This window comes from Echinops telfairi, unplaced genomic scaffold (assembly GCF_000313985.2).
Source record: "Echinops telfairi isolate 266 unplaced genomic scaffold, ASM31398v2 ScPeMD7_70;HRSCAF=299, whole genome shotgun sequence".
In the NCBI taxonomy this organism is placed as follows: Eukaryota; Metazoa; Chordata; class Mammalia; order Afrosoricida; family Tenrecidae; genus Echinops; species Echinops telfairi.
The window spans coordinates 17,952,208-17,967,892 of record NW_022103968.1 but is presented as its reverse complement, the minus strand read 5'-3'; positions in this window follow the sequence as shown (position 1 = coordinate 17,967,892).

Below are 15,685 nucleotides of genomic sequence, written 5' to 3'. Positions count from 1 at the left end.
AATAATTTATAAGTTATTAAGGGTTCATGGGGGAGGGGGGAGGGGGAAGGAGGGGGGAAAAGGAAAATGAGCTGATTCCGGGAACCCAAGAGGAAAGCGAATTTTGGGAATGATGAGGGCAACAAATGTATAGGTGTGCTCTACACAATTGATCTATGTATTGTGATGAATTGTATGAGCCCCAATAAAATGATAAAAAAAAAGACTTGGTCTCCCTTGTAGACATATGGATATTATTCCATCACTGACAGAATTACATACACTTTAAGATAGATCTTGGGATGTTCTTCTTGACAATTAATGCAATATTACTTCTCTTCAATTTGTTGTCCTTGCAATATTAGGTCATAGGTTTGTCTGATTCAAAATGGCCACTACTGGTCCATCCAATGCACTAATGCTTAGCGTATCAATCTTAACCACTCCGTTTTATTTATGGTAGTCTCTAATTTTTCTAGATTTCTATTTCATACATTCCAAGTTCAATGATTCATTTGTTTGCAGCTATTTCTTGTCATTTTGCGTTGGGTTCCATCAGCAAACAAATGTCCCCAAAGCTTTATTTCATCCATATCATTAAAGTCACCCTGACTCTGGGGAGCTGGCTCTTCCTTATTTGTATTCTGGTATTTTGAGTGCCTTCCAAGCTGAGAGGCTCACCCTCAGACACTATATCAAACAATCTTCCACACCATCGATAAGGTTTTCACCAGACAAAGTTTCTAGAAGGAAATATTCAGGTCCTTCTTCCTAGTCTGTCTTAGTGCAGAAGCTCCGCTGAAACCTGGCCACCACGGGTGCCCCTGTTGGGAATAGAAACCCTGATGGCATAGCTTCCAGGATGGCAGCACAATGCGGCCACCACAGTTTGATAGACAAGATAGGGAAGACGTGAGAAGAATTGGTGCAATGGATTACCATGTGGGCAAAGAATACTGACTATACCATGCTTGCCAGAAGAACAAACAAACCTGTCTTAGGAAAAGTACAGCGGGGATACGCTTTTTTTATATAAATTATTTTATTGGGGGCTCATACAACTCTTGTCACAATCCATCCATCCATCCATCCATCCATCCATCCATCCATCCATCCATCCATCCATTGTGTCAAGCACATTTGTACATTTGTTGCCATCATCATTCTCAAAACATTTGCTTTCTACTTGAGCCCTTGGTATCAGCTCCTCATTTTTCCCCTCCCTCTCCACCACCCACTGCCTCATGAACCCTTGAAAATTTATAAATTATTATTATTTTGTCATGTCTTACACTATTCGATGACTCCCTTCACCCACTTTTCTGGTGTCCTTCCCCAGGGAGGGGGCTATATGTAGATCCTTGTAGTCGGTTCCCACTTTCCACCCCACCTTCCCTCCACCTTCCTCTCACGACTGGTCCTGAAGGGATCATCTGATCTGGATGGGGATATTCTTAAGAAGTGAGGGTAGTATGACTTCTGAAGGGGTGTAGAGGATGGCATACGTTGGACATGTCATTGGACAGGGTTAGTCCCTGGTGAAGGACATTATGCTTGGTAGAGGCTCAGCCAAAGAGGGGAGACGCTCAGAAAGATGGATTGACACGGTGACTAGAAAGATGGAATCCATCCTAGCAGTGATTTCGAGCCTGGTACAGGATCTGCCTGTGTTTATTTCCATTGCACCTAAGGTTGCTATCAGTCAGAACTGATTGATGGCACCTGAAAATTACAATAAGGCATGAAAACATCCAAGAACAAACCATTCTGTTAAAAAAACACAGAAAGACAAATAAGCAAAATGTGAACACCTTTGATTCCAAAACCTTCTCCATTTTGCTCCCTCATTGAAAAAGAAAGCTAATCCCATCCCAGTCAAACTCAATGAGCACAGATTCTTGAAAGGGTTTTAGCCTCCATTCAGTTGCAGTGTTCCCTATGGCTGGAGATGTTCGGTAGCAGACTTTATTTCCACTGCAGTTTTTTAATTTAATTACTTCCTTTTCACACAAAAGCAACAATGCTTCCAAAGCAGAGTTCAAAATTTTGGCCATTTATGTGGAAAGCCTGCATGGGGTTAACATCATTCCCAACATTGTCCTCAATATTTCCCCTGTTCACCTGCAAAGTGTATTTCCTGAGATTTTCTCCCTAAGGCCCACATGATGCAGGGAGTGTATGTCTTAAAATCCATTCTTTCTGGAACATTCTAATCTAATTTCAGCCATGAGTGCTTTCTTCAGACGCTTAAAAAAAAATATATATATATATATATATATATGTGTGTGTGTGTGTGTGTGTATGTATATATATCTCATTCATATATCAGGAGTCCTCCGTTAAGGATACGTCGCATTCCAGAAGTCCTTGTGTTAATTCTTTGGATCTCTGTCTTTCCCAACAGGTGCCATCTGCTGTCAAGCTGATTATGACCCAACAGAACCCCCGTGTGCTTGCTCTCTAATATTATCAATGGGAGTTTTCAAGCCGGGTAGTTTAATGGTTGGTCCTTTCTTCTGAAGTGCTTCTGGATGGACTTGTGCCTCTAGATACCTAGTTTATTATAAGGCTACAGTAATTAATACAGTGTGTTAATTGGCCCAGAGATAGGCAAATAGACCCGCATACCAGAATAAGAATCCAGAAATTGACCCACACATATGAAATCATTTGATTGGTGACCAAGGTGGGACCTCAGTGTAGCAAACGAAGAAGTCTTTTCCATCAATAGGTTAATTGGATATACACAAGAAAAAGTAAAGATGACCTTCATTTTACATGATCCTAAAATCAATCCCAAATAGATCGATGACCCCAAGCCATTTAAAAAATACATTGAAGAACAGCATCATTATCTTGGAGTAGTCAAAGGAATTTTAAATTGGACATAAACAGCATTAACCATAAAGGGGGGAAAAAGAATGCATCAGATTACATTAATGTCTCTTCATCAAGTGACATCATAAGAAAGTAAAAAGTCACGGGATATGAAAACAACATCTGCACTGCACTTTCCCACTACATTCTCCACAGAGAATGACGATACACCTATGAGGAAAATATACGAACAGAGATGACTACACTTAGTCACTGCAGGAAAAAGTATGATAAAGGACCAATAGACAAAGAATTCTCAATCTCTTTAGACATCTGGAAAATGCTCGTTCACATCACAAGTAATCCACTACGCATTCATTTTAATTACTAACAGGAAAAGGATGAGTGTTGGTACCTATTATGTGGACTGACTGGTTGATTTCCCGTCAACACTGTGAAATACTAGTTGCTCCATATTTGTGCAATCTGTCTTTGGGAAACTGGTAGTCACTAACTACTGAAACTGAAAGAAGTAGCCCATCATTTTTTTTTGAAAGTAAATATCTCTTTTATGGCAGATTTCTCAATTTCATTTACATTGTTATATACTGAAAATAGACAAAATTGTCCATCATATATTAAGTGGTAGCATTGTTCTCCACTATGGCAATTTAAGCAAATACATTTAGAAAGCTCTGGTCAATTTGTCATTTATCAAAGTGAAAATGTCATCTGAGTATCATTTCAATTGAGGAATATTCTTTATGAAAACCTTTATGACTGTAACCAACTACTGCTACATACAATAACATATATGAATCTCATACACATTTTAAAGAAGAAAGATGGCAGGTACAGAGAGCACATATGATTTATAGGTATGATTTCATTTGTCTAAACATCTCCATTCTGATCTCTGATGTGAAGAGTGAAAATATCGGGTACAGGGAGCGAGTAGGCGGAACCTGAGAGAACTTTGGGGTGCTGTCGATGTTCTTTGTCTTTTCTTTCAATCGAGGGTCTGGCTGCATAGATGTGCTTAGTGTACGCACATTCATTGATGTGCACCATTATTATTTGTGCCCTATCCAGTAGGTTGGTATGCTTCAATGAGAAGGTAGTAAAAAGCTAAAGGTGGAAATAATCCTCATGTCCATCCACTGATAAGTGGCTATAAACAGTTTGCTAAATCAGAACAATAACAAGACAACCAGGAAAGGTGTGGGCCAGGGTTGCAACCTTTCACCCTGCTTATCCCATCGGTGTGCTGAGCAAATAATCAGAGAAGTCGGGTTATCTGAGGAATTCGGCATCAGGATTGGGGGAAGGCTCATTAACCACCCACAGTATGCATGTAGATGTCACAACTTTGCTTGCTGAGAGTGAGGAGGACTTCTTGATAAGGATCAAGGTCTGCAGTCTTCAGGGTGGATCACAACGTAATGTAGAGAAACCCCCAATCCTCACCATTGGACATCAGCTAACATCACGGTAAACAGAAAAGAAGTATCACGGTGTCAAGGATTATATCTTGCCTGGATCCTCAAACAATGCTCCTAGGAACAGTAGCCAAGAAATCAAACAATGAACTGCATTGAATACATCTGCCGCACAAGATCTCCTTAAGGTGTTGAAAAGCGCAGACGCGTCTTTGAGGACTAAGGTGTGCCTGACCCAAGCCGTGGTATTTTCAATGACCTCACATGCATGGGAAGTGGAACATTGAATAAGGAAGACCGAAGAAGAATCGATGCATTTGAATTATGGCGCTGGCAAAGCATGTTGAATGTACCACAGACTGCCAAAAGAACAAACCAATGCTGTCTTGGAAGGACAGCCAGAATGCTCCTTAGAGTCAAGCCTGGGAGACGTCGTCTCACGGACTGCGGACATGTTGACAGGAGAGACAAGTCGTAGGAGGAGGACATCATGCTTGGCAAAGTGGCAGGGCAGGGTGAAAGAGGAAGGTCTTTGATCAGATGGATGACACCGTGGCTGCATCGGTAGACTCAAACATGAGAACAGTTGTGAGGATGGCGCAGGACCAGGCAGTGTGCTTTGTTGTAGCCAGGGTCCTCCTGAGTCGGGACTGATTTGATGGCCCCCACCAGTAACAACAGCACATCAAAGAAGGTAACATTGGTTAGCCACAAAAAGCAAAGAAGTGCTGATACAAGCTGAACATAGATAAACCACGAAGAAGTTGTCCTGAGAGAATGAAGACGTTGTCCTGAGAGAATGAAGACGTTGTCACAAAAAGACAAACACGGTGACTGAAGTCGGTTACTCGTTTCCAGGAGCGGGCAGAAAGGGAAAAGGGGACCGTTCGTGCTGCAGGGATATGGAGTTGCTGTTTGGAGTGAGGAAAGACCTGAAAATCGGTAATGCTAAGACAGAAAACGATAATGTTTACATAACAGAGTGATTTTAAGTAATGTCACTAAGGTGTATGCTTAAAAATGGTTGACATTGCAACTACTTTATTAATGTATTTTACCATAATGAAATAATACATAAAGTCCTATTGACTCTTGAAGGTCAGACACTGACTACAACATTGGATTTCCATGTAGGGGCTGGCATACCGCTAAGCACATAACTAGAGTTCAATGAATCCATTAGCTGCACAGAATGAAATAGAACGTAGTGAATTGTATTCCTTTTAGGGGAAAATAACTTTGTTAGTTTCGGTTCATCCGTTTTATCTCTGGGAGGGAAGTGGCTGTTAGCCACGGCCCGCACCAAGACTGACAACTGTGGAAGACATGCTCCTTCTTAGCAAGAAACACATATGGGATTTCCCCCTCTGGTCAGCCCATTTTTTTTTCAGAAGATTTGATCCCACCTTCACTGAGTCCCCCAGACTATGAAGAAATTCTTTCCATCAAGAAAGGGATGAGTTAACCAGGGTGCTATAAAGCATCGATGAAGCACACTATATTCCTCTGGTTCCTTGAAGCTTCCTCACACACACACACCCCACTACCATGACCCCAGTGCTGCTTCTCAATTCAGACTAGATCAGAACATGTACACAGGTATAGATAAGAGATGGAGCTCACAACACACAGAATCCAGGAACAGGAGTGGGAATAGTGATACCAGAATGGCTGGGGAAGAGGGGGAGAGGGAGAAAGGGGGAACCAATCACAATGATCGACATTAACCATACACCCCTCTCTAGGGGGAAGAACAGCAGAAAACATGGGGGAAGGGAGACAGCGGTTAGTGTGAGATATGAAAATAATAATAATGTACCAAGGGGTTATGAGGGTGGGGAGGGAGGAAGAGGAGCTGATAGCAAGGGATCAATAGAAAGTAAATGACTAGAAAAGAATGAAGGCAACATATGTACAAATCCGCCTGATGCAAGCAATACATGGATTGTAAGAGTCACCCCCCCCAAAAAAAAGAGGTGTAAGAGTCCCCAATAAAATGATCTTTTAGTAATAATAAAAAAGGAAACTACATATGTATAAATGATAGGTGGAGAAATGAATGATGAGTGCTTAAAAGAAAATCTTAGAGATGCTCTGGTCTCTCCTTCTTTTGTGCCTCCACTTTCCAGATGGCGCAAGGGAAGAGCCAAGAGGACGATGATAGGTCTAAATCCACAGAGCTAGTCCATGGTGGCCCTGAGGTGAGGACCCGGTGCTTATGAATGCAGGTCTGCGCTCTCCCTATCGCTCGGGTTTCTTGGTGATTTTGTAAAGTTGTCCCTTGGAGTTCCATAACATCTCTGCACTCCTTACTGCAATGCCCCTCCCCACTCGTGTCCCTGCAACTCGCTTCGAGGAACGGATTAGGCCTCTGCTGAGCCCAGGGACTGACACACACTAGGGTCCAGCTGCTCCCGCCAGCCACCCCTGAGCTCACCCCTCATCCCGAACGACATTTTCTCAGACCATGTAGGGAAGAAGAAAGGGCAGGATGAAAGGCTATTAGGATGATCCTTGGGAGAATTCCTTTTATGCCAACATAGAAACTCATGGTCAGGTTAACAGACCTGAATGCCCCCCTTAATCTGTGAACTCGTGCAGTCTGCTGGCTATGGATGGAGAACTCAAAACGGGAGAACTCACGCAAAGCCGCCTCTGCTGGCTCGACTGTTAGTGCTTCGTTCACTTGGAAGTGAAAATCGAAGGAGACAAGTGGCATTTTAAGTTTACTCAAGCTCATACTCATTTCCCATCAGATTCCCATTTCGCCCCTTAAATGGGAGAATTTTAGCTTTTGGCTTATTATTTATTTATCATTTCATTCCTTTAGAAATGGAAACCTGAAGTGGTTTGATTAAGAGATTAAATCACTTGCTTTTTCAGAACTAAAAATAAATCTGTAAACCTAGGTATGGGTTGAATTAAGTCTCAAAAGATTTGGGGTTTTGATCCAATCTGTAAACACACTATTGCCAAATATTTCCCTCCGTCTCACATTTTAAACACATGCATCATTTCAGGAAAATGAAGCACGGAGATTTCAAAGTCACTGCTGAAGACCCGGGAGTTTTCTAAAGAGCCCTTTCCTTCACAAGTAAAAGAAACAAGTTTTTCCCCTAAAATAAAACTAGTCACTGAATAACCTCTGACCCTAGAAGATGCCATCATTGAACCTCCATGTCCTAAGCAGTCCCTCAAAAGTTGCAGATATCAATTCAGCCAAATAACTTCCCAAGGAAAGCTTCTCACAAAAACTAGATCAGCTGCTCATATCAGATGCCATGTGTTGGTGTCGAGTGCCCTGTTTACTGTGGAAAATAATGCTTAGATGAAGGAAATATTAGTTCCCCAGAGGCTATGTCTTTTGCTCAATATTTCAAAGCAAGAAGATGGCAGAACTGAGATTTCACACCAAATCGGTTTGATTTTAAATACGATGTTCTTTCAAGACAATTGCCATTGGCTGTCTTTGAGCTGTCTTAAAGTAAGAGATAGCAACATTTTAAGATAGAGATCAAATAAATAGCATGGGAGCTCAACACTTCTTTCACTCTGTCTTGGTAAGAAAAAGAGCAAAAAGGACAGGAGAGAAAAAAGTACGCAGCACCATGAGATGGGGCCTCTGAAGACAATTTAAGTTTTGAACGTGTTTAGCCAGGATCCCAACGTGGCATGGGAAAGATACTCTCCAGGACTTCAGCGTTAATTGGCAAAGTTACAGAAAAGAACCCGAATCAGTACCGCAATGAGAACCAGCTATTGTTGCCGCACAAAAGCATCTCTTCTACAATTTAATGCAGAAAGGATTCCAAACAGTAGAAGAAATACTCAGAGGTTAAAAATGGCTTTTAAGAAGTGATTGAAGTAGATCAAAGACAATGTCTTAGAGAAAGCCGAGTCCCGATGAGGTCCCATAACTTCATTTAGACTCAACTCAACATGCGTTTAATAGCAAAGAGAGACATGTGAAAAATCCATCATATATATATATATAATATGTGTGTATGTATTATATATGTAAATCTATTTAAACCTGAAAACTACCAAGAGAAATACCAATAGGTAAAATCACAGATGTAGTTTCTGAGGAGATTAACGCATTTATGATTATTCTGTGGGTCCTCGCGTCAGGTCAGCATCAGAAATTACCATGACGTTCATGTTGGAAGCACAATTGGCTTTCATAGAGGGCCAAGGTTCTCCCAAGGGCCATCATGAAATTGGACTACCCATAAGGCTTCTTCTTGCATCCACTCCAAAGAAATTGAACCAGATGCACAGGGGCTATAAGTGCAATCATACAGCCTTATATAATAGGATTTTTTTTCTGCCTGCCAATACTTATCGCTAGTAAGTATTGTACTTATCACTCTTTGGGCAATGTGGAGGCTCCCTCTGAGGGCTGTCGGGCTGAGGCTCCCACCCACTGGAGCCCCATATAAATAAACCATGAGATGGCAGCATCTCAACAACCATTCTTCCCTTAGGGGAGTTGCTCCAGGGAAAGAGGAATGTGCAATCTCAAGGAGCTTGGAGTCTAATGATCTGAAAATTCCAGAAAAATCGAATCACGATTGAGTTCTCCTGCATTCATGGATGGATGCCACAGCCTTAAACTGGATTCCCAAGCAAGCGGGAGTGGAGCACTGTGCCAGGCAAATTTACAGAACAGGTTTCCATTTCCGTGCCTGCCCTACTCAATGTGGGCATTGAGAAGCACGCAATCGATGCCCTGCGTTATAATCCCACACCTGTGAGGTCTATGGGTGACCAGAGAAATTCTACTTCAGTTATAGAAAGGGTGTTATCAAAAACTCTCATTTAGGGAGCACCCATTCGGTCTCAGGTGACATAACAAAAATAACGATGACAACAATAATGTTTTGCAGAAAGCGCTTCAAGTAATTTGATCCCTGTGAAGGGTAAACACAGGTATTTGAACTCAGCTCTATGTAGACGAAACTCCCTAGTCTTAGAACAGTACCACTGTGCCTTCCACCCGAAGCAGCCTCTGCTACGCTTCCCTGATATGCGTTGATAAGAGGTAATTCACAATTCTGTACATACTCACCTATGGCTCACTGAGTAAAGATTGCTTATAAAGGACGAGCTTGCTTTCCTCTGGATCCTGGACCATAGCCTCTAATAGTTGGATTTAGACTTTATCAAAAACAGGAAAATATTTTTTTTTAATGCTAATCATTAATTACAGCTGTGAACTGGGTGCCAGGCTCACTTTTAACTGACTGTAACATTTATTTGGCTGCGAAGATCCTCCTGGAACAATTCATCAATTTCCCTATCCTATTTTTTATTCAAACTTTGAGCAGACCGTACTTCATTTAAAGTAATTGCCCTGCAAAGCTGCAAAACATCAGGATGGCAAAATCACTTCTCGAACAAACTGACAACGAAGGCTTTTCTTCAGCTGCTCTGACGATGGATCAGAAGCTGGGGCGTGCTGTCACGTTGGACCAGTCATGAAGTGTTCAGCCAGATAAATGGCTCAGCGAAGTCTGAGACACGCCAGAAGGTCAAGGGGATGATTATTTTTTCATCTCTTCCTTGGACCTCACTTTTCCTTCCCCTCTGTGTTTTACTGCTCCTCCTGTGAATATTCACAGTGTTGGAAACCCATAGAAGCAGTTCGAGTCTGCAGGGTTGCTATGAATCGGAATCAGTTCGACGACAAGGAGTTTGGCTTGGGTTTTTCATTTTTTATTTATTTTGTTGTTGTTGAAAATAGGCATAGAAAAACCTGCACCAATTCAATCGTCTCCAGTTGTTTCTCCCCCTTTAACATGAAACCTCTGCTCCCGAATCTACCCATTGAATTCTTGTTGGCAATACAGACCCATTTTGATAGCTCTTTTTATTTCTTACTGCGATTTGAATGAAAGTTTACAGAATGCATTAGTTTTGCAATTCAATAACTTATACATATTTTTGGTTTCATAACATTGGGCGCCATCATAGGGAGAGCACCTTTATCCCTTCCTTTCTGGATTCCTCCCCTCCCCTCATCTTCCTTGCTCCTTCTCGCCTTCTTAACTCTGTTTTGGGTATGAGCTGCCCTTTGGATCTCTTACGGTAGAGTAGATTAAGTAGTACGGTCCCCTGGGTCTCACTATTCACCTGTCTTCTGCTTGGCTGAAAGGTGACACCCTGGAGTGAGTTCAGTTCTAGGTTCAAAGGGTGTCAAATTGGTCACAGACTTTGAAATTCCACTGGCATTTATCAGACCGCTAAGTCTGGTCTTTTTATGCTTTAAAATTTGGTTCTCTGTATTTTTCTTCTTCTTCGTTGGCGATCACTTTCTATTGTTTTACTGCTCAGTGTGATGTGTAGTAGCATCAGGTACCACCCAGTACTCTGATTTCAGGGTAGTGGAGGGTGTGGGTCACGCAGTCCATTAGTCCTTTGGGCTTATTGTTTAATTCAATCTTCTTTGCTGCAGATGAGGGGAGACTGAGAGTTGCATCTTAAGGCTGCTTGCAAGCTCTTAAGACCCCAAGGTAGAATGTAGAACATTGTTGTGGTGGACTACATTGTGCCAATTTACCTAGTTGTTCCTTGAGACAGTGATCCTAAGCCTCCAAGCTCAGCGAGTCATTCCTTTAAGGTGTTTTGCCAAAATGTTTTCAGAACTTTGCTCTTTATATGAGCTACTAAATCCTTGGATCCACAAGAGGACTAAAAAAATGTTGTGGGAAAGTTCTATTATCTTCTAGTTCCATCTTTCAGGAGCCTTACTGCACATACAAATACAGACATAGGCATATCCTCTACCAAACCTACACAGGCTCATGGATAACTACTACACCCTCTGGACTCGTCCACTGGAGAAATAACGAGGCTTTCTACTCCCTCAAAGAGTTTTGAAAACCAACAGGGGCCATCCTATCCTGTCCTGCAGGGTCGACTCGATGGCAGTAAGTTTGGGTTAGCTGTTTTTGTTTTTAACTTCACTCAGCATAATGTCCCAAGGTTTATCATGTTGTGTCAAACATTCTTCATGATTCTTGAGGTTTCATCATATTTCACTGTACTCATGGACTAGAGTTTGTTTATCCTCTCATGCAGCGATGGGCACTGGGATTATTTCTTTTTATTACGGTGAACAGTATGGCCATGGATCTAGACTGCATATATCTGTTCACGTCTCCACTAGTGGATATATACTTAGTGGTGGGCTTGTTGGATCATACGGCATTTTTATTTCCAATTTTGGAGAAAGCACCCGATTGCTTGCCATGTTGGTTGTACCATTTTAGAATCTCACTGGTAGCATAAACATCTCCACATTCTTGCCAGCATTTGTTGTATACTGTTTTATAAAAAATGTAATCCTTTGTAGTTATTGTTATTGTTTTGCCTGCCACCATGGCCGTGGGTTTGGTGGACAGGTTTTAGAGGTGAATGCTCACAATCATTTCTTCCTTTGTTTGTTGGCTGCCTGCATTCTTCTTTGGTGGAGTGTCTTTTATGTCCTCTGCCCACCCTCTAATTGGGCTTTGTTGTTGAGGTGTTGAAGTCTTTCCCCTTTCCCCTTGTGGAAAGCCCCAACCTTGCCAGAACAAGAATGCTGTCAGTAACAGAGCAACACTGGACTGACTCAAAGCAATTGAGCTGGCCCTATGGACATGCAAAAGGAACAAAGTACCAGCATCAGGCCACAGCATAATAGTCCTCCCTGCTTTGCCGGCCTCTTTCTGTGAGTGGGGAGTACAGAGATGCTGTCTCAGCAAGTGTAGTGGTCAGTGAAGGATTGATCTGCCTTTTGGGATCTGGTAATTGTTCTGGAAAAGTAACTGGGGGAAAAAGCGAACAAACACAGCAGCAGGGCTGGTGGCTCTGGAGAAACAATTACTCCAGATGACGATGTGATTCTTCACTGGGCAGCAGAGGACAGCACTTTGCCCTTGCTTAGAGTAGCGGTCCCTCCTTCTCTGGCTTGGACCTAATGTTTTGTCTGTAAGGTTACCAGTGAGCCAGAGAGATGGTGAATTGTCAGAGAATCATTCTACCACCTCTTTGCTGTGATTTGAAACAGCAACCCCTGGTCTCGGATCTATGATTTTAAGATTTCCACCATCCCCATCAGCATGCCCCCCACCACCACCTCCACCACCACCACCTTCACTACCACCTCCCACCCTCCCCACACACTTATTCAACAGTTTCAACATCTAGAAGCCTTGTACCTTTTCTCTGGGGAGAACAGAAGGATTTGCCTCCCCCCACCCCCTCAGGGGCATCCTCATAGAGGAGAGATTCTGTCTCCTTTTTACTGTCACCCACTGGGCAGAGAAGGTTGAGGGGGGATCCATTCTAATTCTAATCATCTAATTATGCCATGCTAATTATTTCATTGAAGGTAGGTTCAGTGGGAGAGCCTTCTCTGCTCTTTGGGAGTAATCATGAAGCAGCAAAAGCACACAGCGTTGGACAGCTTTGGCTAGGGAGTTCTGTGGTCGTTACATGTTCCATATGTCGCATGGTTGCGATCTATTTTTCTAAGAAAAGCGCACGTCGTAGCTCAATGCAACTTGCTTAATAGTCCAGTTAAAACAATATTGTATGGCTCTTAGGTAGCTCTACATTTATGAAAAGAAATTGGGCCCAAGGTCTGCCAAATGCACACCACACCTGAGTTAGGAGGATGTTCTGCAGGGCCGGGTGCACATGTAGGCTGGACTTTGTTAATTGGACAGTTAGTGAAAACTCACACCCACTGCCATCGAGTCAAACCCAACGCATAGGGACCCTACTCAGGGTTTCTGAGAGTGTCACTCTGTATAAGAGCAGACTGCCTCATCATTCTCGTGAGGAACAGCGCTGGGTTTGAATCGCTGACCGTGCCTCTGGCATGCAGCACACAGAGTACCAGCTCCTTCACGGAGAGTTCGTGGCCCACAGCAAATCTATGGTCTACAACTGCGATTCGAGAATGTAAACCCTGTAGCAATTTATTCTAAAGATGATATCCTGAAGATTTCTCACAACTCAAAATTTGCGTAACTCAGGACCAATTTCCCCAGAAGGGCACATACTACATGAAGTTCACATTATTTTAAATTTTGTGCATACAGTGAGTCTTTCTACCTTATGTCAAATTTACATAATAGCTCTACTACCTTATGTTCTTTTTTTTTGGAAGAATCAGTGAGAACATCCATACATATAAAGCAGTCAGCACTTGGTACTCAATAAATCAATAAGTGATCACTGGGACTATATTTATTATTTTGCTATTTTAACTACGACTGTTGCCATTGTTATTGTTATTGCTATGAATACTATTAAAAGCAGTACCCCAAACCTTGCATAATCCAGCCTTTATCATTTCAAAGGCAATAGGCAAATTTTCCTCCGGTCCAGCTCTAATATTATAAAAAAAAAAAATCTAATTCCTTAAAAGATTGGTTCCTTTAGAACTGCCTTGCTATGGAGTAATGTGTAGTGGTTCTGCATGGGGCTGCAATCTCCAAGGTCCGCAATTTCAAACCACCAGCTGCTTCAGAGGATGGGAGAGAAGGACTTTGTATTTCCTTCAAGAGTCATCGCTTACGAAACTCAGAGGCTTTAAGGAGTCATGGTGGCGTAGTGGTTACATGTCGGGCTGCTCATGTCAAAGTCAGCAATTCCAAACCAGCAGCTGTTCCATGGGAGGAAGACTTCAGGAACAATTATTGGGAAGTTGATCCTTTTCTGGTAGGGTGACGGAGCTTACATGCTCCAAAGTTTGGTGAATCTTAGGACCACCATATGACGAAAGCTCCCGAGAACGCAGCTGAGAGAAGAAGAAAGTGAGCGCATCTGAACTTGGATGAACTTGGACTCCTGAATCTAGCTCAAAGTAAAGCTGGCCTGCCTTTGGCCTTTTCTGTTATGCAAAAATGAATGCTTCTCCTCGTTTCAATTAGATTGAATTATTTGCAACTGATAGAGTTATGGGTATTATTCCATCTCAAGTACTAATATTTCTGCTGGCCTCTCTATTAATCTAAAGAGAAATATTACTAAGTGACATGAAAATTTGAAAAGTCAATGTTGTCAACCATCTCTACCAATCTCCTTTAGATGAGCTCTATCAGTCTTCATCAGTGCAGTCTCATCTTTTATGGTCAGCAAATTATGGCTGAGAAAGGAAGAGAAGATTTCCATCTCCAGATTTCTAGAACACAAATGGAAACTCAAAGACAGAGGGGGAAAATATCTTCAAAACATCATGCTGTCAATTGGTGGCAAAGAGTTCTGGTTGGTACTTCAGAGACTGAGGTGAAATAAACAAACGGATCACTCAACACTCAAATTCTAACTTGCAGTTATTTAAGCAGCATGCTGTTAAGGGCCTCGGGTGGATGCTAGCTCCTAGAGACCCCAAATGAAAGAACTGCCTCATGGGGTTCTCTTGACTGAAATTTATGGTAACAAGTCGTCCGGTCTTTGTTTCTCATGGGACCCCTGGTGGGTTCAAACCATGGACCTTTTTGATTAGCAACTAAGCTCTTCACCACTGAGCTGCCAGGCTTCTAGGGTCACTAAAAGACCCGTGACTCCTGCAGCTCGGCAAGGTCTTTCTTAGAGTACAATGCTGTCTGTGATAGGATTCTATCCATCTGTCCTCAAGGAAATCCAATCGATATAACTATTATTCAGATGTATGCCCCCAAACCAAAGCTAGTGATGAAGGAGTTGAAAAATCCTACCCTCTTCTTCACTTAGAAACTGATCAAACATGCAATCAAGATGAATTGATTATTATTGGAAATTGCAATGCAAGAGTTGGAAATGAAGAGGAGGAAACTGTAATTGGAAAATATGGTTCGGGTGATAGAAATGAAGCTGGAGATTGCACGGTAGAATTTTAGAAGACCAACAATTCATCCAGAGCAAATACCTTTTTTTCAACAACATAAACGGGAACTATACACATGGCCTTCTCTAAATGGAATACACAAAAATCATGCTTGGTAGAAGCAGAGGGGCAGTGGAAGAGGAGGAATGCCCTCAAGGAGCTAGATTGATCCGGTGGCTGCAGCAATGGGCTCCATCAGAGGAACAATTGTGAAGCTGTAGCCGCACTGGGCAGTGTTTCGTTCTGGGTCCCTATGGGTTGGAACCAATTTGATGGCACCTAGCAAGAACAGCAACTTCCATGACTCAGTATCCTTGGCATACCTTCAATGCACCTTCCACCCTGTGACTTGGGGGACCATTCAAAGTATGCACGTGGTGGCATCACCCACAAAGTCAAATTTCTGAATATGGTTGAAGAGGCTGTGTGTCCTGGGGCATGCCTGTCTGTCCAACTCCAGCTTGTATAGTTCTCTCCTCGTTGCCTGGACTCCAGGCTCATAGTGCTCAGGTCCCCAACTGGGCCACCCTCTCCTCTTCTCCTTGGTATATGCTATCTCCTTTGAATGACATATTCGTTGCATCTCAGG